The sequence below is a fragment of the Equus caballus genome, chromosome 15 (assembly GCF_041296265.1).
Source record: "Equus caballus isolate H_3958 breed thoroughbred chromosome 15, TB-T2T, whole genome shotgun sequence".
Lineage (NCBI taxonomy): Eukaryota > Metazoa > Chordata > Mammalia > Perissodactyla > Equidae > Equus > Equus caballus.
Window position 1 is genome coordinate 102521036 of NC_091698.1, and position 26365 is coordinate 102547400.

Here is a 26365-nt window from a genome sequence, read left to right on the forward strand (position 1 = left end):
ATAGGCTTCTGCACTGTATTCCCTGAGATGGAAGGCCAAGTATCGTTAGTTTCTACACAGAGACCCGACAGCTCCATCCCGGTCCTGGCTGTGTAAAGCTCCTCAGTTCTCATTCTCATGGCACACAGCATCTACAAGCTCCATGAACTTCTCCAAGCAAGTGGTAGGCTCTCATCCCCCAGGATTTCTCTCTGGTCCCCATAGCTGCATAAGGGTCTTGGTTTCAAACCCTGCTTATGCTCTGTCTTTACGTTTCCCCTTCTTTTCTGGCACCTGGAAATATCCTTTTTTGTGCTTTATAAGTACACCTATGGCATTTTCCAAAATGTGCTTTGTATTATTCAGCATTCCTTTGTGTCTGGAGCATGGATCTGTGGGTGAGAGAGAGTGGGTTATACACTGCCCAATCCATCATCTTCACATGAATTTGCCTCCACTTTACAACAAGGAGCCTGGACTTCATATGAGAAATGACACTGCCAGCTGCAGGGCTGGGCTAGAATCAAATTTAATCATTTTACTCCCTGATACTAAAAGCAGAGTGGACCCACATCAGCTTTCAAGGTAAAGATAGGACAGTATGCAAAGGGCACTGGCATTGGCATCTGAAACTCTGGCTTGAGTCTAAGTTTTGTGACTCCCTGTGTGACCTTGGACCCCTACTCCATTCTTCTTGGCTTCGGTCTCCTGTGTTGTACAAGGACATAAGACTATCTACCAACGTTACTGCGAGCAGGGGAAGGTTGCAGTGAAGTGTTGCAGAAATGCAACAGCACAATACCAAGCACCTGAAGGGGCCCAATAAATGATTATTTACCTTGCGCCACATGGGGACAAAGACTGAAATGGTTGTTTTTGACACTCCTAAAACTGAGCAGGCCCAGTCTCCGGAGCGTGCCATCACTTCAAGAGGAAAAAGGCATGAGCATGCAGGATGAGAGACTAAGCCAGACCACAGCCCCGTCCCTCCAGACCCCACACTGCTGGTGACCGGGGCCTCAGTCCTTCCTGAGCTGATTGAGCAGAACTTGCTGAAGCTTTTGAAAATCCACTTCACAGAAATCTCTTGGTGAAGCCCAAATGCACACGTGTTGTACGAGCACTGACCAGCCTTCCTGCATCAGGTGCGCCCCTGATCAAGGGCCTGGCAAAGAGCTGACCTTCCAGCATCTCGTGCCACCATCTGCACAAGAAGCACGGTGGTGCCTCCCCTCAGAGCAGGGCTGGGACAGCTGATGCACAGAGTGGAGCTCCTAGCACAAGGTGGCATTTAAATGTGACTCCCTTTTCCAGAACTTTGTTAAGAAAAGCAGTAATTCTTTCCAAGCAAAACATAGAGTTCAGGTGAATCAGGTAGCCATAATTTGTCTAACTTTTCTTTTCTGAATTCTAATGGATTGATGCATAAGACTCCCTAGTGGCCAAAATAATACCTTCCCCAAAACCTCAAGGACTATAATACACAGAACATGCTCACAGTGTTTGCAAAAGAGAAGCTGTTGGGTCCTGCCATCGTCCCTTCCCTTCTGAGGAGATGCAGCGTCCTGCAGGGCCATGTGTGGTGGCAGAGTAAATTCCTTGAGCCAGGCAACCCTGTGAGACCCCAGCTCACGGCTTCCAGCTTCAGCACCCAGGCCAAGCCGCTCCAACTCGGGTCTCTACTTCCCTTACAGGTGCAGTGAGAGTAATAAGAATTACTTCAAAGTGCAGTTATGAGGGAATGCATGGAAAGCATTCATATGAGGATTTGGCACACAGCACATGCTCAAAAAATTGTACCTATTAATATCGCTACTGCTATAAACATAATGTTAATAAAAACAACAATGTGAGGAAGCCATAAGAATACATATCAAAGAATATTAATAAAAAATTCCAGTGACTTTCCCACATGCCATTTGCAGGACCAGAAAGCACAGAACATACCATACCATCCCTCTTGCCTTCCTCCCGAGAACGCGGAGGACACTGCTTCGATGCACCTAATGACAGGAATACTCCATAGATTTCTCCCCTGAAGTCAAGGAATGTCCGCAGGTGGTTTAAGCCGCAGCCCAGAATACCTGGTTATGGCTTTGCAAATGCTTGCGATGCGTGGGCTGCCTCTGTGCTAAGCCCCCGGAGAACATTTTTATGATTGACCCAGTCTCACCTATTAACAGTGGTCCTTATACATTTGAAACTCAAATAGCAGGAAAAGATCTATTATTTCAGGCTAAGTCTCATAAACAGTGCGTAAATGTAAGGGAGTGTTTGTACTAACTGGAAACGGGCTGCTCATTGGATGTCAGGGATAAGCTGTTAACAGATGAACACCAGAGATGGGTTATTAGGGACACATTGTAACTGAGCGAGGAGAGCCCTCAAAGTTCGGCTAACCTCAGACTCCCCTATTGAGTTTTCGCCCAAAATTTCTTATGTTTGGCCCTTGCGCCAGCCCTCCTGAGTCAGAATCTCTGCAGTCAGAACCTAGTGATGTGTATTTGGCACAAAGGATCCTGATTTGGGCTCCAGGGTGATAACCACCAGTGGGCACCAATCCCCACTGTGAACATGGGAAACTAAAGTCGGATGGGTACGTAACCTGCCCCAGTCACCGAGCTCACTGGCGGCAGAGCCAGGCTGGAATACCAGCATTTTGACTCCTGGTGTTAAGCAGTTCCCACTCTAGATATGAAACAAGCTGGAGAGGACAGTGGTGAGTTCTGGAAGCAAGGGGAATCTTTGGTGGGAGCAGAGAGCAGAGAGAAAGAAAGACCTAGTGGGCTCTGCTTCTCAGTGCTGGGAAGGGAGTCCCTCTCCGGATGTTGAGGTGAGGGGCCGTGTGGAAGTGTGGCACTGGCTGGGAGACCAGGGCAAGGTTCCCTCGGATAGCTGCCAGCAGAGTAATGGGTGTGAACCACCCCCTGCCCCTTTCGCCCCTTCCTGACAGACGGAGGGTAAGGGCATAACCAGAGCCACCAACTCCTGGGTTCTTAATCTCACAGGCTAGGAAGGACAGAAAGGGACCTTCACATATGCAAATGCTCAAACTCCAAGATGAGGTGAAAGGCTCAGGGCAAGGAGGCAACTTGCTCAAGCCCTATCAGCCTGCGAGGGGCAGCGCTGGAACCAGAACTCAAGCCCAAGGGCTCCAGTTCAGTGACTCATTATCCCGCAAAATAACCAACACATCCCCCTGTGGCCCAGGCAAACCTGCCATCACTGAGCACAGATGAGGGTGGACCACAAAGCCCTGCCCCTGAAGCACTCCGTCTCCACGGCTCCTTCTTGGGGGGCAGTGCTTCAGGTGGCAGCCCAGAGACCCCAGGCTGCGTGGAAACGCAGAAGACTGGGCGCACCCCAGATGTACGGCTCAGAGCCCCTGTGGGTTAGGCCAGAGAATCAGCTCAGCAGGTGATGGCTGTGCACCCCGAAGCTTAGAAATCCCAGGATAAGACCCTAAAGCTCTGGGATAGAAAGTACAACACATAAGAAAGGCCAATTTGAATAAGGCATCTGTTCTTTCCTCACAGAATTATCCAGTGAGTACACACTGTAAACCGGCCACTGTCCCCTGTGCTGGGCACAGGACTCAGCAAGACAACCAGGCCTTGCTCTGAGGGAATGGCTCCAGACAGGGATGGAAGACCCTGGAAAGCCAGGCACTAATGTGGGATACTGGCGCCCAGGGTTGGGGTGTGTGCCAAGGTGAGAAGGGAGAGGATGTTGAGAAGAACACTCAACAATGCCCAGAGGACAGCAGTCCTCAGAAGTGGGGGCTGAACCACATCACCTTAGAGACAAACAGTGTCTCCTTACTTACAGGAAAGCTGCTGATGGGATTCTGTCCTGAAGGTGGACACTTGGCCAGACCTACGCCCTTGGCTGTGATGGTTAACTCTTTACTCATATGACCTCTTGAGGTAACAATAAAACCTCAACAAAATATTAAATGAGGGAAAAACTATGGAGAGAGTAAAAAGATCAGAGGTTACCAGGGGTTGGGAGAGTAAGAATGAATAGATGGGGCCCAGAGGATTTTTACCCAGTAAAATACACTATAATGATGGATACACGTCATTATCCATTTGTCCAAACTCATGCAACCTCAAGAGTGACCCCTTCTGTAAACTACGGACTTTGGGTGATAATGATGTGTCAGGATAGGTTCATCAATTGTAGCAAATGTCCTACTCTGGTGGGGGATGTTGATAGTGGGGGGCTATGTGTGAGGGGCTGTGCTTGGGGGAGGTGTATGGGAAATCTCTGTACCTTCCTCTCAGTTTTGCTGCGAACCTAAGACTGCTCTAAAATAATAAAATCTTTTTTAAAAAACCTATAAAATAACGTTCATTACTGAACCACTTGTTTTTTTAAATATGCCGTGTGTGAAAGCTGTGATATTATCGGGAATCAGGGCTTGAGACACAAAGAACCCTGGATTGATTGGAGGTCAGGATCAGGGCTTGGGTCTCCAGCCGCTCACTGAGCCGACAAACTCGGGGACCCCCCTCTCCCTAAGCTGCTCCTCACCTCCAGCCTCCAGCTGGAGGGGCGGGGTTACTGGGATCCTCTCTTCCATCTGTGTTGTTCTGGGGCAAGCCTAAAATGCTGACGAGAGAGGAAATCAGAATCTCACAGAGAGCAAGAGCAGAACACCACAGTTTCTACAAAACCATAAAAATGTGCTTTTTGGAACATCACAGCAAAGCACATGCAACAGAGTGAAGTCCATAACTCAGCATATGTGACGTTCGTAAATCACCGTCATAGGAGCCTGGGTGCCATCTGCTCTGTGGAACCCAACAGAGGGGGTTGGGACATTTGAGAAGAGGCTCTGCAGATCGCGCAGCGGGCCAGGGAACACATGGGCGGCGGCTGCTGGGGAAAGGTTCCCACTCCAGTGCGTCTCCCTAGCTGCCCACATCTGCGCCCAAACTCTCCAATCGGGTTGCATAGACTCCCCAGAAGCGAAGCCCCTCCCTGGTAGCTGCCTGTGAGCAAATCAGCATAAAGCCTCCGCCCTTTGTCCCGCGTGGGCCCCCCAGCTGTTTGTCTGTGCCACCCCTTACCAGCCCGTGGCCACCAAGGGAAATGGGGAAATGCGCCAGAAGGAGGCGCCCCCTGGCCTGTGCTGGCCCCAGGGGCCAAAGCCACTGCAAAGTCACCACTGGTCAACCTCGTGGTGGGCTCATTTGAAGAACATTTGCTTAATGTAAGATCAAAGCAGCATTGTCTTACCCCTCTTCAAAAAAAAAAGAAAAAAAATTAGATGTATATATTTATATGTATACATTTATATGTATATATCTGGGAGAGATGAAGGACGCAATGAAGTTCATGTATGGGTCATTAAGGAACTGAGCATCCACCTCCTGCTTAAGATGACTTCCTGGGCCGCTGGGCGGTGGTCCCATTATCCGCGGTCTGCATTTACCGGAAGGCAGCTATGGCAGGTGCATGGCGATTACCCAAGAGAGGGGAGACAAGAGCTGCGTTAGCTCTCTGACAGCCAGCGAGACACAGGTCGTATCACAAAGCACCAGCGTGGGCTCTGCAGCTTTAAAAACGGGGTTCCACTGGTGCTCCAGACAGGGCTCCGTGCCGAAACCCCAAAGGCAGCTTGCAGAGGTGCCAAGCTGAAACATCAGCACTCACATGTCATGATGGCATCTTTTCAGGCACAGTGGTGAACACCTTCACAGCCGCACAACAGAGCGGTCACTATGACAAATGACGCCGTTCAGGGACAGAGGGAAAGTAGAGATATACCAGGCCACAGTCCACACTGTTTAAAACTATGAGCTTAAAACTGGGGTCAGCAGGAGAGAATCATTAAAAAATAGGCATCATTGAACACAGGCACCAAAACAGAAGCTACAAAATAGAACCTGGGTGCACGGCCGCCACCGGCTGGGGCTCACCTGAATTTCAGGTACAGACTCGTTCTCACGAGTGACTTCCTCCAGCCTGGCACCTGAGAGAGGCACCACTTCTCCTTATTCTTCTCTCCTGCTCATAAAAAGGCAGGAAAGAAGAAGAAAAGTGTCAGTGGCTGATAGTTTGTGCCAAGCACTGTTCTGGGCGCTCACACCAATTATGTCACTAATGTTCGCAGCATCCTCTGATGGGGAAACGTTACTGCGTTTTACCAGTGACCTCTGTTTTGGTAAATTGTGAACAAGACAGAAGCCCAGAGACACTGTGTGACTTGCTCAAACAAACCCAGCAGCAGCAAACCCAAGACTTAAACAAGTTTGGTGTAAACCCTTCTCTCTCTCCCCCATGGCACACCGCACTACTGTTTGAGCTGCTTCTTGATTCTTGTTTCGCGTTAGAATGTTCCAAATCCGTGGCTTGCTCACTATTCCAGAGGGAAGTAAATGGAGACCAAGGTCACCTGGGATCTGCCCCAAAGCTCCACCCATTACAAGCTCCATCCTGGTTTGCCCCATAAATGCTGGTGTGGGGGTCCCGCCTCTGAGCTCCACCTGTTAAATCTTACCCACTCTAATGAACCCGCTTCATTGAACTTTCCTTTTTTAAAAAATTAATAGACTTTCTTTTTTAGAGCAGTTTTAGGTTTACGGAAAATAGAGCAGATATCACAGAGAGTTCCAATATATCCTCTCTCTCTCCACCCCCACCGGTTCCCTACTATTAACATCTTGCCTTAGTGTGGTAGGTTTGTTACAACTGATAAACAATATTGGTACATTATTGTTAACTGAAGTCCACAGTTTACATCAGGGTTCCCTCCTGGTGTTGTATATTCTATGGGTTTGGATAAAGGTATAATGACGAATGTCCACCATCATAGAATCATACGCAGTAGTTTCACTTCCCTAAAATCTCCCATGCCCTGCGTATCCATCCCTTCCTCCACCTCTGGCAACCACTCACCTTTTTATTGTCTCCCTACAGTTGTCTTTTTCAGAATGTCATAGAGTTGAAATCGTGCAGTACGTAGCCTTTTCAGACTGGCTTTATCACTCGGTAAAATGCATTTAAAGTTCCTCCATGTCTTCTCATGGCTTGATAGCTCATTGCTTTTCAAGTTTCCTTTTTCACCATGAGAAGAACCAGCTCCCTTTTCTCCCTGGACCTTGGGTATATATAACACTCTTCTGACACTGAGACAAGATGCCAGGTCTAGTGACCATTTGGATAAATGCCTGGCCTTGCCCTTCTAAATATTTAACTCCTGGAGCTCTCTGCCTTCCTCAGAAAGCCTAGGAACGTACCTTGCAATAGTAGATGTTTCACAAATAGTGTTGTGATAGCTAAATAAATGAGAAAGGACAAGTAGAAGGGTTTCAGGCATGGAGATGGGTGGGAGGCTAAGTATGTAGCTGTTGGGGATGAGAACTTTGCCCCATTCCCACCACAGTGCCTGGTCTGCTGAAGTGCCTACTCCATGCCAAGAGAAGTAGAACTGCCACCCATAACCGTTTGCTAAGCATCCACAGAAATGCAACAAGATAGGTTTCCTTGTTTTACTTTTTCAGGTGGGAAAATCAAAACTTCAAAAAGCTGAAGAGTTGGCAGATAAACGTTTTCCATCTGGGAGAAAGGAGAGGAGGAACCATGGTCATCAGACCTCCAGATCCACACCTTCCTGCTGGCAGTATGGCCCTCCCAGAGGGCCCAGGGCACCAAGCTTTGTTCCCACATTGATGCCACCTCACTGCCCACTCCTGTTCTCCAAAGAACCAGCTACCTGGGGCCCAGCAGCTCTCCCCCCTCAGAGAGCCTACCACCACCATAGGATGCTTGCACTAGAAAGCTTTATCCCTTTCCACTTGCGGGCTGCTAAGCCATGCCCATCCAATGGACTGGCGTTGTCCTGCTCTGCAGCAAGACCGGTCTAGTCCAAGTGGTTCCCTCGGTACAGCCTTGGGGAGCACCCACTGCTTCGGTTATTGTGGGACTGCGACTGCTGCTTCACTTTTGCAAAACATACCTCCTCCCCAGCGTGGAGCGAGAGGAGCTGGTTGCCTGGTCCTGACTGAAGAGCTGATACTTGGCCCTGCCACTCAAGGCGAGGAAGCATGGGAGCCACAGGGAGTCGCAGGGAGACCTGTGTACACAGATTGTCAGCTAGGCATTTCCCCCCAAGGCGGCAGGGCCATGAGGAAGCCTTTAGACAAGGAGCTAACCTTTCTCCAGGCGGGCATGTAGGGAGACAGTCTACTGAAGCCTTATGTAAGAAGGAGCTCAAGAGCGCCTGTCCCCTGCGTGATCACATCCTCCCCGGGGCTTCTGTCCCGCCTGCTTCCAGGCCTCCCTTCCAAGACTGGTAAGTTCATGTCATGATTGTTAATTGACTGGCCACCTGCACCTCACAGAGCAACGAGACCCTTGAGGGAGAGCTTGTGCCTTTTCATCTTTGCGTTCAATCTGAGATTTCTGGATGAAATCAAGGATGCTTGTCTTCAAAGAAACATGCTTTTCCATTCATGTGCCAGTTCTCCTCATTTATTCTCTAGCCCTTCTGGCACGTGGAGGCCTCATTTCCGATGGAATTGGGGGCCCGTGGCCGGAGTGGGATTTGAGGTGAACGGCAGTTAGAGCAGAGGCCATGACCCTGAAAGAGGAGTGAAAGCAGTTCTAGAGGGTCGCAGAATCCATCACAGGAGCTCCCTAGCTCTCCCACACTCCCCGCCTCACACAGCGAGCGCCCGTGTGTTTCTTCAGAGCAGGTGCTCTGTTTGCCCTGTTCAGGGGAGGGGGGACAGGAGCAAGTGACAGGGGTGCAGAGCTGCTCTGTCTGCTGGCCCGAGCCGTGGCGTCCGGTCCCAGCGGGACGGGGGACTTGGGCTTTGCTGGACGGTGGTCGTCGCCCCGCTGAGGACAGCACTCCCTCTGTATGGGATGGTCTCGTACTGGGGCCTGGGCTGAACAGACGGCACCATTTGTGGCCCTGTGCTTTGGATAAGTCACTCGGCTTTCTAAACGTTGTGCCTTTCATCTGTCAATACAGAAAATAAAAGTGCCTACCTTCCAAGGCTCTTGTGAAAGTTAGAAAATCCATCCAAGTAAAGAGCACCTGAGAATTACAGTAAGCACTCCTATTATCATTACTACTATAACCCCTACCACCACCATCACTGTTACTAGCACTACTATTACCATTACTACTATAACCCGTATCACCCTTACCACCATTACTAGTACTACTACTACCATTACTACGGTAACCCCTACCACCACAACTGTTACTAGCACCCCTATTGCCATTACTACTATAACCCCTACCACCACCAGCACTGTTACTAGCACTACTATTACCATTACTACTATAACCCGTATCACCCTTACCACCATTACTAGTACTACTATTACTGTTACTACTACAACCCCTACCACCACTATCACTGTTACTAGTACTACTATTACCATTACTACGGTAATCCTTACCACCACCACTGTTACTAGCACTCCTATTACCATTACTACTATAACCCCTACCACCACCAGCACTGTTACTAGCACTACTATTACCATTACTACTATAACCCCTATCACCCTTACCACCATTACTAGTACTACTACTACTACCATTACTACGGTAACCCCTACCACCACTACCACTATTACTAGCACTACTATTACCATTACTACTGTAACCCCTACCACTACCACCCTTACTAGTACTACTACCATTACTATGGTAACCCCTATCACCACTACCACTGTTACTAGTACTACTGTTACCATTACTAGTGTAACCCATACCACCATTACTGGTACTACCAGCCACCAAATTCCAAGAACCTGGCATTTGAACTTTCCCCCAGGACCCCATCTCTCTCTCCCAGTGGCTCCCTTCATCCCCCACCATGGAAGTCTCTTCAGAATGTGCTTTGAGTGGGAAGGAAAAGGAAGATCAAGTCTCTCCTCTTCCCCTAAATTGTGCTCTTCTTACCCAGAATGCTGCGTTACCTTCAAGCTCCCCTGCACTTCTTCCCCACCTCCACCCTCAGGACCACAAGGGCAGGCTGAGGATGCTCGGTGATGGCATGGAGAACGAGAGGACAGACAGTGTGAGTTTATCATAACATGGTGAACGTGCTCCTAAGCACGTGGGGGTTTAGGTTTGCAGTAAACTGTACACCTGCGTGTTCTAATTGGATCTTCCCACTTCTGTGACTTGTTAAGATTAACGTGATCATTTGGACAGATACTTATCGGTCCAAACTGAGTTTGTCAAACTGGAAATACACTTAGAGGTGATTGAGGAAATGAGGGCCAACTCAGCAACCTGTCCTTGATCACATTGGTGGAAAGAGACAAGGCCAGAATGGGAACCCAAGTCCCATGCCCTCCGTCCTTGCAGGTCTGAAGACGATGCTTTCCCTGTTGGAAGAACAGTGGGAAGCCCAGCAAATGAAAGATGATGGAAGAGGATCACTTTCTTCCCCTCTGTGTCCGTGGTGACGAGAACTAGAGATTTCAGGACTGGGGTGCCCATGCACAACCACAGGAAATCCTGGAGGACCCAGTTCTTCTGCGTCGAAGACCAGGAACGGTCTCTGGGCACGCACACCTCCGAGAGCAGCTTTCAAACTTGGGTGCGGGCTTGAAAACATTTTCGTGACATGTTGGCCTTTCCTTCTTTCCCAGACCAACAGCAATGGCCCATGATTATTTCAGGAATAAAGGACCTGCTAGTAGACTATAAACTCAGCAACTCCAAGGGACAACGTCACACTGTTCACAGTGGACTTCAAACCGGAGGCCAGGCCAGTTGTTCCCCTCCTTCTTGAGGGAACGAGAAAGGTTACTGAAGCAGAGGGACCGCGTGAACCCTTCCTGCACACAGAATATTGTGCGTGGAGTCTGAGGAGCGATTAGGTCTCGCTCCGGGCAGCAGCTCTGGAGTCAGCAGAGCTGGCTTTGACTCTGGTCTCAGTCACACGCTCAGTCTGTGGTCTTGGGTGAGTACTTCACCTCACATGTCCAACAATTTACGTCTGTTTATGGAGGATAACACATGTCCGCGTGCCAGATCTATGTGAGAATTAAGAAGATCGCGTGTGCAGGTGAATTAGCACAATGCTTGCATATCCTAAGTGTTCAAAGTGTGGCAGTTAGAATGACCTCACTTAATCCTCAAAGTTCCCAGACACAGAAAATCATACCAGTTTTACAGAAGGAAACCCAGAGAAACAAAACAATCTATCTAAGGAGACATCGCATCACTGTAGCACAATTGTTGGTAATATGAGCCCATATCTTCCACTTTCCAACTGGTCTATTGTAAAACATCACGGTTAGTATCTAAGAAAACATCCTATTTAATAAGGATGTTCTGTGGAGAACCTATGAAAGCTGGGTGAATCCTCAATTTTTAGCTACAATTTAATGTTTTTTCAATGTTATAATTTCATGATCATCTAATTAAGCAAACTGGTTCATTATAAGCAACACTAAGGTGCTAATTCAATTCCCGCCTGTGACTTTCTTTCAAGCTTGTTTACCTGGGAAGCCATGTGTAGCTAAAGAAAATTCCCACAGCAAGAGGGGGCAAGATGGGGGGAGGGAGTCTTCAGTGTAGTATTTCTCCAAACTGGAGTCCAAAATCTCCAGGCCCCGGAGGTTTAATTACCATGTGCAGCCTGCTGTTTGGGGGTGGGGAGGTGGGGGCGGAGGGGTGGCAGCCTGACAGACTCCCCCCGCCCCACAGCTGCAGGGGCCAGCAGTGCATCTCCCCAAAGAGGGACAAAGAGGGGACACAGCATCCATGCCTGGAGTCTGTATTCAGTTTGGAACTGGAAATGGCGCTTTCACCTTTTCCAGCAAATTCTGCATGTTCGAAAGATTTAACTTTCTCTCCACGCCCTCCTGGCCAAGAAGCAACCCAAACTGCAGTGCTTCCTTTAGCCAGGTCCCCTTTGGAACCTGGCAATTGGTTTTTGTTTTGTGACCCACCGGCTCCTGCCACAAAAGGGGGAGCCGCCCCCTCCCTAGCATTCAATTAACCCTATGTGAGATGCTGAGGATTAAGATGGCTGGTTCAGGGCCCATTCAGAGGGTTCCGAGGGGGGCTTTTTCAGAAGATTCTTCCGGACAAAGGTTGCCAAACTAAGTAGCTTTTTTTTTGTTGCTTAGCTCTGGCCTATTGTTGCCACGAAAGAGACCTTTTCCACTTAATTGGGGCTTTAGAATTCCACCTCTATTGTGTTTGTATATAAGGAACACTCTGCTAAGAGGCGGTGTAAGTTTATGAATATAAGCATTTCTGTGTTGAGTGATGTCAAGGCTGTTTGGCTATGCATTTGTGTCCCCTGATGTCAGTTACTCTAATAAAAATAATCATCATAAAATAACAGCCATAACAGTAGTTTCTATATATCAAGTTCCTATTACCTGTCATGCACTGTAATCAATGCTTTGTATATTTTCTTTCTAACATCCAGTTAACTGTAGGCTAGAGCCTAGAACTAGAAAGTTCCAGTGGAAAGGAAAGGAAGCCACAGCACACCACTAGCCACTCTGCCAGGTCACAAGATGATATGTATAACACTTTTTTGGTTCTGCTTAGTTATCAATTCCTCTGCTTTAGCTTTCCAACGAGATTGTAAACCTCCAACAGACAAGAGATTAAAATGTATGTCTCTTTGTGTACACAGTTAAAAATGCAAATGCCCATGGCGACAGGTAAGAAGTATTAACTTGGGCATTGGGCTTGGTGGAAGGCAAGAGGGAGTGGTGAGGCCTGAGGAAAACTGGAGATGATCCACCTCTCAAAGAAATTTACATTCAAATTGAGCTTATTTATTTAGTTCCTAATCCCTAAGCTGACCTCAGGAGGTAGTTCTGGATCTGGATTTGGGGAATGGGCCTCCCAGTGGGAGACTTTTACGCCCTGTTGATGGTACCAAGCAGATGTGACAAAGTTGAGGATCTCAAAACACATCCCTTCCACAAACATAAGGTTTTGTTTGTTGTTCACAGGACTTTAAAAGCCAGGAGATTCCACGTTCAGTTCTGGATCTCTGGTTTCTTGTGGAACTCTAGAATAGTCAGCATCCTCAGGCCCCTGTGTGTCCCTGTAGCACTCAGCAGTACACTTTGGATGGGGCAGGAGCTTCCTGTCGTGCTGGACCTGGCCTGCTTCACCCTTTTGTGCTGGCTGCCTGGCCTGTTTGGCTACTTGAGTTTGCCACCAACTCTGTGCCAAAGAGACCAAGTCTCCCAGGGACCACTTTGCTCAGGTCTAGGGTTACAGGAGCCCTCGGCTTAGTCTCCCGTCACAGGAAAAATACACACACGTAATTCACACGCTGAGAGTCTCTAATTCAGTGAGTAAGTCGCTGTGACCCCAGGGCATCCAAACATCCACTTTACAAATGTGACACCCCCCCAAAAGGCATCCAGCTGCAGGGGTCAAAGAAGATTCTGCTCATGCTCTCCTGTTTGCACAGACGAGCATGGAGATTTTCTACCTAAAATATCACACAAACATGTGAGTAACTGATAGGCCTAAGCAGAGAGTGCCTTTTGCCATATGTTTAAATGAAACAGAAAAAGAGAAAGTTATCTGTTCTTACAGATCTTGTCCAACTATCCAGAAAAGTTTCACCAGAAAGGCCCCATTTCAAGGGAATCAAGCATTTATCCAGAGTGGGGGGCCATAAACCCCTTACCCTTCCTGGGTCCCTTTTAGTGACCCCCACAATGTCTTGGACATCGAGAGGCTTACTACATGTTAGCTGATTAATCACGTATTTGAACAACTAAGCTGAATCTGGACACTCTGCCATTTTATAGAGTGGAATTTTCATGTTGCAGCCAAAATACTTCAAGTAGTTGGAACTCAGGATTTTAGCAATCACACCTATTAGTAAAATGGCCAAAAGCCACAACATAAGAAAATAAAAGTCAATAAGATACAAAATAATAAAATAGACAAAACCGCTTTGCATCACTTGAAGTTTGTTTTTAGTGCCATTGAGTGGATTCTGACTCTTGGTGACCCTGTGGACAGCAGAGCACAGCCCCGCCCTGTCTTTCTGTGCCATCCTCTCACCTTCCAGCACTGTATCAGACAATGCTGCCTGGCTTGTATTTGAAATATCAGTGCCATAACTTTCAGCCTTACAGCAAAATGAAGCTGCCACAGTGTGGCAATCAATAAATGGATGGTGTGGCTCTCCCAACCTGGGTCGCGTTGGTGAGAGCCCAAACCTTAACGACTAGACCCCCAGGGCTGGCTATCCATTGAAGCAGAAACAAGAGGGGCCACCCCGTGGCCTAGTGGTTGAGTCCGTGCACTTCGCTTCTGCGATCCAGGGTTTCGCTGGTTTGGATCCTGGGCACAGACCTGGCACCACTCATCAGGCCATGCTGAGGTGGCATCCCACACAGCACAACCAGAGGGACCTACAACTAGAATATACAACTATGTACTGGGGGGCTTTGGGGAGAAGAAAAAAAAAAGATTGGCAACAGATGTTAGCTCAGGTGCCGATCTTTAAAAATAAAAAAGAATCTACAAAATCCCTGTGATAAATGCCATGTCCTTAGCTCCAGGCCACTCTCAGTCCTCACTCGAACCCAGGTTTTTCTTAATTTATATATATCTTCAACCAGCTTCAATACTCATATTCCTAGTTCTCTCCATATTAGAAGAAAAATATTCACACTGAGAAACACTGCTATTATAGGTAAATGCACCAACATTGGAAAAAATAAGAAAACTGACAATGGACAGGAAAAAGAAAAGATAAAACATTGAGAACCTCCAGAAACTAACATAAAAATTCCAAAGATACGGCAGCCGACGGCTACTTACAGTAGCAGAAACCTCCCTGCAGAGCCCTGAAACATCGCTGTGCTCCATCACGACTTATGACGTTTGTTCTTCTTAAGAAGGAGGAAAATTATATAATGAACTTTAAAGAAGCTCTATATAAACTGGTCAAAATTTTAAAAAATAAATGCTTACCTTTCTGGCCGACTGGCATTCCCACACCAACTCCTTATTTCCTGACAGTCTCAGATTACTATTTTTTTGTATAAAACTAGGAAAGTTGTTTAAGAATAGGTGGAGCATGGAAGCAAGCCTTCCACACCTCTCAGCCCTGGGTCAGATCTTAGAGACGCGGCCTCTCTACTCGCTGCCCAGTGCCCACATCGTCTCACTGTGAACGTGGGCTCCATTGACACATATCGACTGCCTTAATCCCCTACTCTTCCCTGCTCCTTCCCATTATCTCTAAGAAATTTTACCCTGCCTCCAAGAGCAAAATGGGAGTACAAAATGAATCAAGACACAGGGCATATTTCTTTAAAAACAATGGCCATAAAGCACGCACACACTTCTCCTGTGTGCACACGTCCACATGCAATGGATGAGACTCTCTCTATATACACTTCCAGGTCATCTGGCGAATGGTGAGTCCTATTGGTCAGAGAACATGCTCCTTAAAATCCCAGGTTGTAGGTGCAATGCCAGGTGAGCTAATTTCTTCCTATCTATTCTCAGGTCCACATGCTTGGGTCACTGCATTGGTCACCTCATCCTGCTGTCATGTAGTCATAGTCGTGTGCAGCCAGCAACAAGTGGGAAGTGGAGGAGGAGAGAGGGAGGAAAGGAAGTGGGGATTGAGAGGGCGAACGAATCAAGTTCACTTGCAAACCAGTACTGGGTCTCTGCACCCAGGCTGAGGGACCCACGTCACTGCCCTGGTTGGAGAGCTGGGTGTGCACCTGTCCTGAGAAGCTCCGGGGAGGCTGGAATGAATCATGACTGAGAGTAAAGAGGCGGGGAGACAGGTGTCCTGGAGGAAGTGTCATTTAGGCAAGACCTGAGGATAGAGCTGGGGGGTGGGGACTCTTCCGGGTTAGGACTTGGCAGCAGGAAGAGTTGGCTGGAGTCCAGGGTGATTTTGGGCTGTCATGGCACCTCATACAAACAGGCATCCATCTCCCGGTGAGAGGAACGCACCTGGGCACCGTCTTCTAGGGAACTCTTCTAGGGCAGCATTTTCAAGGACATAAACGGCTTTCCTCTTTCTCCAAGTCCTTAAATACACTCTAGAGCAGAGACTGATCTCAGGATAGATGCAGAGCCAAGGTCCAGAGGCACTTCCTCAAGGCCCCTGCATTGCACAGCCATGACTTGAAACCACATCATCCGACCCCAAATCTGACACCTTTTCTGGGACCCCGACACTGGTTAATACTAAACATGATTTGTAATCTGTGCCCTAGTGCAGTGAGGAAATAAGGCTATGCATAGAATAGGAAGAGGGACCGGCCTGGGTCCCAGGGACAGTTGCCTATTTCTCTAGAGCAGGAGCCGGCGAGCCTCTCCTGCGCAGGACCAACTAGTGAATGCTTCTGAGGTCGGGCCCCAGGTTCCTCCTCCTTGTCCAGACCATGGAGATTTCCACTTGGATCCTGGACCCAGAGAAAGTCTGTGTGTCTAATGTGGAGAAGACTAGCTAGATGTCAGACAAAGTCCTTTGGGGTTTCCAGGCTACCTAACATTTCCTTCCCAAAGGTTAGACAGCTTGGCTGTATGACACTAGGTCTCAGAAACTACGTAGGCTGCCTTGGCAAGGAGGCCTCATGAGGAGGCCCCTGCATGAAGAGGCCGCTGCATGAGAAGGCCTCTGCATGAGGAGGCCACTGCATGAGGAGGCCACTGTGTGAGGAGGTCACTGTGGGGAGGAGGCCGCTGCATGAGGAGGCTGCTGCATGAGGAGGCTGCTGCATGAGGAGGCCGTGGTGGGGAAGAGGCCGCCACCCAGATAGTGAGGAGCACACGTTAGGGGAGAGGAGCAGGTGATGAGAAGTCGGAGGAGTGTGCTGAAAGCTTGACCGAGGTGGGGATGGGAGCTGTGGGGATGCAGAGGAGGAACACTGAGCCCAGACAGGGTGGGGACCAGAGAGGTCTCGGTGGGGCACGTAGTGATGCTTTACGTACCGGGGGCATGAAAGGAGTGAATGGACAAGGGCAGGTGGCTAAGCAGTCAGCGCTGCATGAAAACAGCCCGAAGGCGAGCACTGCCCTGTGTGTGTTTGTGTGTGTGTGGTTGTGTGTGTGTGTCTGCACGCACGCAGAACTGCATGAAGGTCTTTCCTATTACAGTGGGAATTTTGAGGCAGAGAATGGCAAAAATGAGGCTTGAGAGGCAGGGCCAGGCCATGGAGGTGTCTATAGGCCCCACGAAGGGGCTTTGATTCTGTGTGAGAAGCAGAGGGCTCGGGGGTCTGCCCCCTGAGCCCCCTGCCTGCCCCCTGAGCTTGAGCCTGAGCTCAGAGCCGGCTGCGGCTGTCCATGGGCCGGGGCTGGGCTGCACTCTCCAGCAAGTGCATGAAGGACCATCCTAATGTCCCAGGGGGCTGTTCCTGGACCGATCCTCAGCTGACAGTCATGGTGGGGACTCTCCTTGGAGGTTCTTGGATGGTCCTGAGGTCCCACCAGAGAGACCCCTGACGCCGATGTGCTCTGGCGCTCCCACGCCCTCTTCCAGGCTGATTAAAGGACCATGTCAACTGGATAGCATGGGCTCCTCATCCTTTGATCCACTTGTGGAGGAGAAGGTGTATGCTATAGGAACCATTGCACGCACCCTGGTTGCACATTAGAATCATCTGGAAACTAAATACCCATTCCTGGTCCATTCCAGACCAATTCAGACCTCAGAGAAAGGGGTCCAGGGTCAGCATCTCACAGGGTGATTCCCATGTGCATACAGGGTTGAGAGCCCTTGCCATCTACTTGCCACCCTCCGTGCAGGACAGCAGCCCATCCACCCCAGGTCTCCCTGGCGGGTCCCCTCCCTGCCTACACCTGGCTCTGCTTCATCCAGGAGAGGAGCCCGGGGGGCCAGACCAGAGCTCCTCTACCTTCAGCATGCATGCAAGTCATGCAGGGACCTTCTTAGAACGTGGATTCTGGGTGGGGCCTGAGAATCTGCATTTCCAACTTGCTCCCAGGTGGCGCCCATCTGCTCATCCGAGGTCCACCCTTCAAGTAGTGGAACAACTGATTAGAGCAGTGCTTTCCAAAAGTGGTTCCTAGTTACAGGTGTGCTGACATGGGGGTCCCCTCAGGCCCTGGCGGGCCACCCCTCCCTGCAAGTGGCTTCTCCATGTACCCTACATGCATTACTACTCGATTTGTATGCCAGAATGTGGAGACGGTGGGACATCCTCAGGCCTATAAGGCACTTCAGGCTGAGAGGGAGAACGTGGGAAGTGGAAAATGGGGAGAAGGGGGTCAGGAGCCAATGTGTCTACAGGTGGGAGCACTCAGAGTGGAAGGCATGGTGAGGTGTTGGAGAAGATGGGCCCCTTGGAGCTGGAGAGGCAGGAAGACTTCCTGGAGAAGGTATGATCTGGGAGGACCTGGGGAGAGGAAAGAGAGGCTCTGTGGGAGGTCAGAAGAGAAGTGTACGTGCTAGGGCTCAAACCCTGTTCCAATGGCTTTGCCACCTGCGTTGTCTCCTTTGTGGCCCTTCCTCCGGGGTCGTAAGTTTTGTTACACTGCACAGATATTTGTATTTTTATCTCTAATTCTTACTGTGCTGCTACTGTACTATATACTTTTTTGTTTAGATTTTTCTTGTGCAGGTTGCATAGTGTGAGATGTCCTTCTTTTACAGTCTGATGAACTCCTATTGGTCCTTCAAAACCCATCTTAAGTTATGTACTATCTCAATTCTGTTCCCTAACCCTCTACTTCAGGCAACAATTATGGTTTTCTCACGTACACTGTTGTATCAATCGATCCTCAGTTCTGTAATAGATTCCTCACTTTGCAGCATGAATGTGTTTCAGCGCTTCCCAATTCCCATCAGATGTAAATCTTTTGGATTCAGGAAAGAGATATTGGAATTCCCAAGAATTCTAGGGTATTCTCGAAATCACAAATTACTCTATAATTTTTTTTTTTTTTTGCAGGGTAAGATTTACCCTAAACTAACATCTGTTGCCAACCTTCCTCCCCTTTCTTCCTTTTTCACCAACAAAGCCCCAGCATACAGTTGTGTATAATTGTAAATTCTTCCGGCTCTTCCACGTGAGCCACTGCCACAGCCTGGCTACTGAAAGACGAGTGGTGTAGTTCAATGCCTGGGAAATGAACCCAGGCTGCTCAAGCAGAGCCCATGAAACTAGACCATCAGGGCTGGCTCTTCTCTGTATTTTTTATAACATTGTATTCATTTGGTTTTCAATAATGACTGACCAAAATAATAAATAGTCAATCATCTTTCTGTGATTGGGTTATATTAAAAAGGTTTTCTTCTAAAAATCTATATTATGGGGCCAGCCCGACAGTGCAGTGGCTAAGTTCACACGCTCTGCTTTGGAGGCCTGGGGTTCGCTGGTTCGGATCCTGGGCACAGACATAGGCACTGCTTATCAAGCCATGCTGTGGCGGGGGTCCCACAAATAAAAAAAATAGAGGAATATGGGCATGGATGTTAGCTCAGGGCCAAGCTTAGTCAGCAAAAAGTGGAGGATTGGTGGTAGATGTTAGCTCAGGACTAATCTTCCAAAAAAAATTTCTATATTATAATAAATTCACGGTTCATTATTATGAACCCATATGATGTGACAAGGTTATATATTTCAATAAAAAGTAAAAATTGTCTCCACCTAATAGATATTTGATAATAAAATCATTAAAACAAGGGTATATTAACACAAAATAAATGCCTAATAAAAATTACTTTAAAAATGAAAGATATTATCATAAATATTTAGTATTTGAAATCGTTATTCTTAAAATGAAATTTTAAAGCAAGTGAAGTATTAATTCCCTTATCTTATAATCTCAATCTTAGTTGCATGACAAATATTCTAGACATAGAAACACTTCTTTCATTTGTGTTAACATTAGTTAAATTGTTGTCAGTATATCCAAAAGCAACTTCAAGTTAGATGTGACCACAGCATCTCTTCATATGAGCCCATTTCCTGTTCCAATGATGAAAATATTTTGTCTGCTTGTCCCGATTTTGGTTTTGCTTTTGGAAAAAGTACTGCCTTTGCATATTCTAATTTTAATGAGTTTCTGATTTTATAGCGAAGTGTATCATAAAAACATTCACGATGTCTCTTTGAATTTCCTCTTCACAATATTTACAAAAACTATAGCCCATAATGGATGCCCAAATAGCAAAAAACGCCAGCAACAAGAGTGTTGGGTTCATCTTTAATTCCTCTGCAGAAGCCTAATGCGCGATACACAGCAGCTTACTGTCAAAATGATGTGCTGTGTTTTCTTTTTGTGGTGCTTTCAAATGTTTGTTCTGTACACTAGGAAGTATCCTCAAAACTTAGAGGATTTACAGTAATTGTGCAAAGTGGAGGGAATAAATGAAGAGAGCTGCAGAATTCGGAGGAAGAAGAGACTGGAGTGTGAAGACAGCAGCTTCCCGGGGACGTGGCAGGCTGGCCGAGAGCCCCGAGGAGGACAACGGATATTCCAGGTGAAGACCCAGAAGTGGGGCTCCGGGAAGAGAGGCCAGCCGCTGAGCAGAGGCCATGGGCAGGGAAGAGGGGACCGTAACTCAGACCAAAGCTTGCCAACCTCAGCACTGTCATTTGAGAGTCCTCCAGAACTGTCTTGTTTCTAACACACGACCTGGGCCCAAGGGCACCCCTCGCACGGGACAGCCTCAGCCCCAAGCTCGTGGCTGGAAACCACTCCTGGAAGGTTTGCTCACGGCCTTGATCCTTAAAAATGACTTCTCACTGACTCATTAACTCAGGTGAAAGTTCTCATTTAAAAGATGTCGCCCTGCCACCTTCCCTCACCTGAGCCCCTGGGTGCATTTAGCTGCTGGTTTAGAGGGCATTAAGTGACCAGTGGAGGAAGTCAGGGCACCCAGGACTGAAGGGTGAGGAGAGAGAGTGAGAACAGGAAGTGCAGGAGCTGGGCAATGGTGAGACTCTGTGTCTGCTCTGCGCATGAGGGGCACCACTCGAATATTCTGGCAGCATAAATCCCGTCTCCCACCGCACAGCAACACCCAGACAGTAGAGGGCCTGCATAGCCCCTGGGCCCTTCTCCACCAGGGATGGAGCAGCACAGTGGGAAAAGACGCAGCTTGGAGGCTGGCTTCTGTCCTGGCTACGCCCCTAAGCAGCTGAGGGACCCACCTCATTGGTGAAGAGGTGAAATCCGCTCCCTCTTTGTGAGGATGACGGACAAGCAATGCTCCAGGAAGCCCCTTGATGGTAACAGACAGGCTGAATGAGTTATGGAGCATTTGAATCTGAATTTCTCCTTCTGAATAAAGTAGAAACCCAAAGGGAATAGACAAGGTGTTAAGTTTTCTCCTGTGTGAAAAATTTTAGGAATGCTCTTTGATTTCCCTCTTTCCCTAAACAAGCCGACACTTGCCACCCCAGGCCTCCAGCCCCGTCCAATCCATCAGCAAGTCCTGTGGACTCCAAAACACGTCCGTCCCAGCCACTCCTCCCTCTAGCTCAGGGCACCATGGGTTCCTGCCGGGTCCTCTGAAACACCTCCTTCTTGGTCTCCCTGCCTCCATCCCTGTCCCCATCAAATCCATGCTTCCCCAGAAGCCAGCATGATCTTGTTCAAAACACGAATCAGGTCACATCGCTGTGCAGCTGTAAAACCTCTCAGTACACTTTTAATAAAACACAAATTCCTTACTGTCCCTGCCTTTCCCTGACCCCTGTCTGGATGGCAGTCTCCTTTACTTAGCCTCAGCCATACAGCCGGCCTTCTTTCTGCTCCACAAACAAGCCCTGCACAGTCGACCCCAGGACCTTTGCACTAACTCTCCCCTCAGCTTTGGGTCGCTCCCATTCCTGAGGCTTCCTCCCGTTCACAGCTCAGCCTAGTGTTCACACCCTAAGTAGCCTCTCCCGACAACTTAGTCCAAATCGACACTCGCCAGTCCCCATCAGAGCTCTCCCTTTTCATTCCCTGCTCGGTATTCATCGCTATCTATTTTCCATTTTCCTTTACTGCTTTGTCTGTTTTCTGTCCAGCCTCCCCTGCATAGCCCAGGAGCCCCTGAGAGCACAGCCCTCATCTTTTCATGGCTTGTCTTCGGTACTTAAGAACAGTGCCTGACACAGAGCAGACAAGCCATAAGTATTTGTTAAATGAATGAAAACATGGAGGCAGAAGCAACACCTGTAATCCCCGCCACGCGCTGCCTTATACAGAAGGATGTGCATTTTCAGAGTATTTGTCGCCTTTACTCAATTTAGAAAAACGCATTTTTGCTCCCCCCCCCCCCCCCCCGTTAGTAACTCTCTCCTACCTGCCATGTGGGTCAGGTGGAAGGACCCTGTCTCCTTCGAGCTTCAGGCAGTCTCCACCCTTGGGGGGACATTTCACTCAGCTGAGACCTGTCTCTCTCTAATACTCATCCATCAGTTCATGAAATCACCAAAAAAAAAAAAAACCCTTTTGTATGTCTGGCAGGTCCGTGAAGATGAAGCCCTAAATAAGAAAGGAGGGGCCAGGGGCAGAGGCCTGGACTCTCGGCCCAGTGCTGCTGCCCATCGAGGAGAATCCTGTCCCTTCTCTGGACCTCCGTTCACTCACCCATAAAAAGAAGGAATTGATCCTGGGGAAACGGCTGCCAAAATGTAGGTGAATGTGTCTGTTCATGCCAGGGAAGGATGGGCTGCCATAGAAGTAAATTTTAAAGAAAACTTGAATGACAAAGGAAATTGATTATGGTAAATTCAGGAATCCAAAATATAAACATGATTCAAATTATGTAGAAAAGTTTTAAGTTACTTGGGAAAATTTTGAATGAATAGAGGTATTGTCTTTTTATTGGGGGATTATGTATGGCTTTTATTTTCATCTTTCCTTTCTCTTTATTCTCTAAATTGTAATCAATAAGCATATAAGACTTCACAGCCCCTCCTCCCAAAAATTAATAAACCAAAAATGAGAGAAGTTAACCAGGTGCTTGCTGAGCTCCCTCCTGGCCCCGACAGCCTGTGATCGCAAGTTGAGGGGCTCACGGTGGTTGGAGGATCTTCCAGTGCCTCTTGGTGTGGGAGTGAGGGTGGAGACGGAGGGGCAGATCTGGGAGGGCCCCTCTGCACATCGCGCTCCCTGGACCCCAGGGCTGCACTTAGCTGTGGGTTTGGCAGCCAAATGAGGCCAAACAAGGGACGTTGGGATTTTGCTTGAACTCTGGGGGAAGAGGTCTTCTGTCATCATTGAGCTTGTTACGTGGAACTGTCAGAAGCACCATCTTTGCCACCCCACGGGGAGTGTATGTTTGTGAATAAAATCAACTGAAAAAAAAAGCAGACCTGAGAGATAGAGAAAACCAACCAAACAAACAAACATGGATAACCAGTGATTTCTGTTGACTTTGTCGAACCCCTGGATCATGCTGGGTCAGAAGCACAATCATATTTTAATGCTCCTGCTTACCTGTCCCAATAAATTTCCTTTCTTGTCTAAACCAGTGTGAGATGCGTTTGTCACAATAGATCTGACTCATATGCACAGCTTGTCACCCAGACGTCCTGCTGTTGCCTTTCTTGGGAGCCCTCCACAAAGGACAGTGAAGTCCACCTGGACGGGACTATAGGGCCTTTTCTCGCGTGCACGGCTAACTGGGGACAGGTCCCACAGGGAACGTCTACTCACTGTCCCCATGAGGGGCCCTCGGGCTTTGATTCTGGGAAAAAGTGAGAGACTTACAGGCCTCTCTGTGCAAATTATCCAGTCATGATTGCAATGAACTGTCCTGTGAGAGCAGAGCAATGCTGGAATGAGTCCTGGAAAAGATGCAACTTATTTCCACAGAGTGTGGGACTGACCGTCACTTCCCACCCTACAGCTCCATCTTAGCTTCAGTCTTTAGCTCAAGCCCTTGGCCTCGTCCCCGTGTAGTCCAGGGCAGACCAGGCTGGCAGTCATGGGGCCTGGAGGGATGCTCTCGGTGCGCTCACCAGGTGAACACTCTGCCTGCGGTGGGCCCGTGCACTTGTAACGCTCAGCTTTCTGAGCTGCAGCCGCCTGATTCCCTGAGTGCTGGTGTCAGGGCCCCAGATCCCTGCTTTGGTTTCCTGGCGTTTGTTTTGTCTCTCACAGGTTTCCAGTCCGGGGGAGGACCACGAAACTGTTGGAAGCCTTTGAGCCTTCCCCAGGGGTGGATGCTCTTTCTTTCCACCTGCAGTTGGATGAGGTTCTCTCTCCTGTGCGCCAGATGCTGGGCGCACCCACTGACAAAGCTATAGCCTCTGTGCTCCAGCACCAATTAGTGGGGGGTGAGGACAATTACAGTCCAATTCCGTGAGAGAAACAACACAGGGCACTTTCAGGCAAGAAGAGAAATACCCAAATGAGCCTCAGGATGCTTTTTAGAGGAAACTACAGCTAAGCTTAGTCTTGAACAATGAGAACGGTAGTACAGGTTGCTGGAGCGCATGTTAGAGGCTGAGGATCTGGACGAAGCAGAGGCATCATGATGACAACATCGGGAGCCAGCAGGAAAATACAAGCCCTGAGTATGTGCTGCGTGAAGCGTGGAGCAGGACTCTCTGGAAACAGGCCAGAGAGGCAAGGGAGAGCAAGAGAATGAAGGCCCCAGAGGCTGGGATCAGCCTAGGAGGTCATAGGAGGGACTTTGAACACAGCCCTGAAGGCAGAGACAAGGCAACATGGGGATTGGATCAGGAAAATAGTCGTATTTGCTTGTCCAAGAGTTCAGCTGGAGGTGCGATTTGGATGAATCTTCTGGTTACTGAAACCAGAGTATCTGCCTGATCCTGAGCATTTCTAATGCCAGACCCCACCCTGTGATCAGACATCTTGGAGGTTGGCCCCAACTTGGGTGTGGCTCAAGGCTATCATATGCATTCCGCCATTGTGACGGGATTTTATCCAGACTGTTCCAAAAATGCCCTCATCCCAAAGACCGGGGTTTACCCCTGTCTGCTCTCCATCCCTTGGACCTGTCACTGGGGTCTCACTTAACCCGAAGCTCAGGCCCGCGCTGCCGCAGTGCCCACACGAGCCTCACAGTTGCACAGACCTTAACTAACGCAACCATCACAACACGAAATTTTGCTCTGTTCGTTTTGCAAATGCTCCAAAAGGTTAGCCAGCTTCTCTGAGACTACAGCCTGGGCTGTGGTCTTTCCAAGTTTACCCATTTTGCTGTCATTTTTTCTGTTCCAAGGCATTGAGTCCACAAGCAGTTTCTAAGCTTGCCACACACCGGACCCTGTGCCCAGGCTCAGCACACAAAGGCAAATAGAACCCAGTTCTGTCCCCCACGGAGCTGGGACCTGTCGCAGCAAATATTCAACCAAGAACCAAAATGCGGAGAGGTTACGAGATTTTTTCCAACACCACACAGCTTCCTGGTCACCCCAGAACAGGCTCTGAATTAGAACTCAGCACGCCAGACCCCAGTCCTATTCTGTTGCCCCCATCCAGCATTCATCTGGAGGCACCGGGAGAAATCACCTCTGGGACGTGCATTCAGACTCCCCTCTGCTGCCGCCGCCGCAGCTGAGGGTCTGAGGTAGCATTCCTCATCAGCTAGATGCTCTTGGAAACCAGCTCCTTGATTTGAGAGGTGGCTTTCTGACCAAACTGCATGAAGAGCCTGGCTCATGCTTTTTAAAAAGGAATTAGGGAAATGGCAAAAGGCATTCAGCAATCAATCTGTCTGATAGCAGCGTCCAGCCCCGGCAGAGTGACTTTTCCCCAAACACACGGCAGAGACAGGACCACACAGCCAGCAGCCAAATCCCAGAGCCTCGTCTCACCTGAGCAGGGTCTCGCCTGGGCTGCCTTTGTTACAGCAGCAGTGGGCTCCCAGCCGGGAGAGTCCCGTGTTCCACCGTGGCTTGTCTGGGAAGCACCAGGGCAGCTCCTAGTATCCTTTCATGAGACAGTCGTCAAAGCATCCTCCAGGCTGCAGAAGGAAACCTGGATTTGGGAACCTTCTTCAGGGCTGGCAGGGTGGCTTGGCACCTCCTGGCACGACCAGCCACGTCCGAGCTCCAGCCAGACTGCTGACCTGGCACCGGCGCTGTGTGATATAACGCGCGCGCACAGGGAGACTTTAACTGTCTCGTCCCCAAGCTCGGAGCCCTTGAGTCTCTGTAAGATGCAGGCTCCTGCGAGGCCACTGTTCTGACACCTCAGCTTCCCTCTGCCAGGGCGCTGGCCATTCCGGGGTTCACAAGCCAACCCTGCATGAGATGCCAGCCAGGAATGTATCATTTTTAGCAAAGTAATTATTAATCCCAAGGCCTCTGTTTAAGTGCCTCTCTTTTATTAGTAAGCCAATTAAAATATGTTTTCAGCATTAAGATTATTTGTAAAGATTCTAGTGTTTTTCCATAAATACCTATCAATTGAAGTCATTTTATTCTTTAAAAAAAA

General features: G+C 48.8%; 1 long non-coding RNA gene across 3 annotated transcripts in view; it reads right to left on the reverse strand.

Annotated features, from left to right (window-relative positions):
- Positions 1-26134, reverse strand: part of LOC111768169 (uncharacterized) — a 123106-nt gene extending 96972 nt beyond the window's left edge. For all 3 annotated transcript variants that reach the window (XR_011426627.1, XR_011426628.1, XR_002800353.2), the window contains exon 1: positions 25744-26134. This is a non-coding gene — a long non-coding RNA (uncharacterized lncRNA). The remainder of the gene's footprint in view (positions 1-25743) is intronic.
- Between the last annotated feature and the right edge of the window lie 231 nt (positions 26135-26365).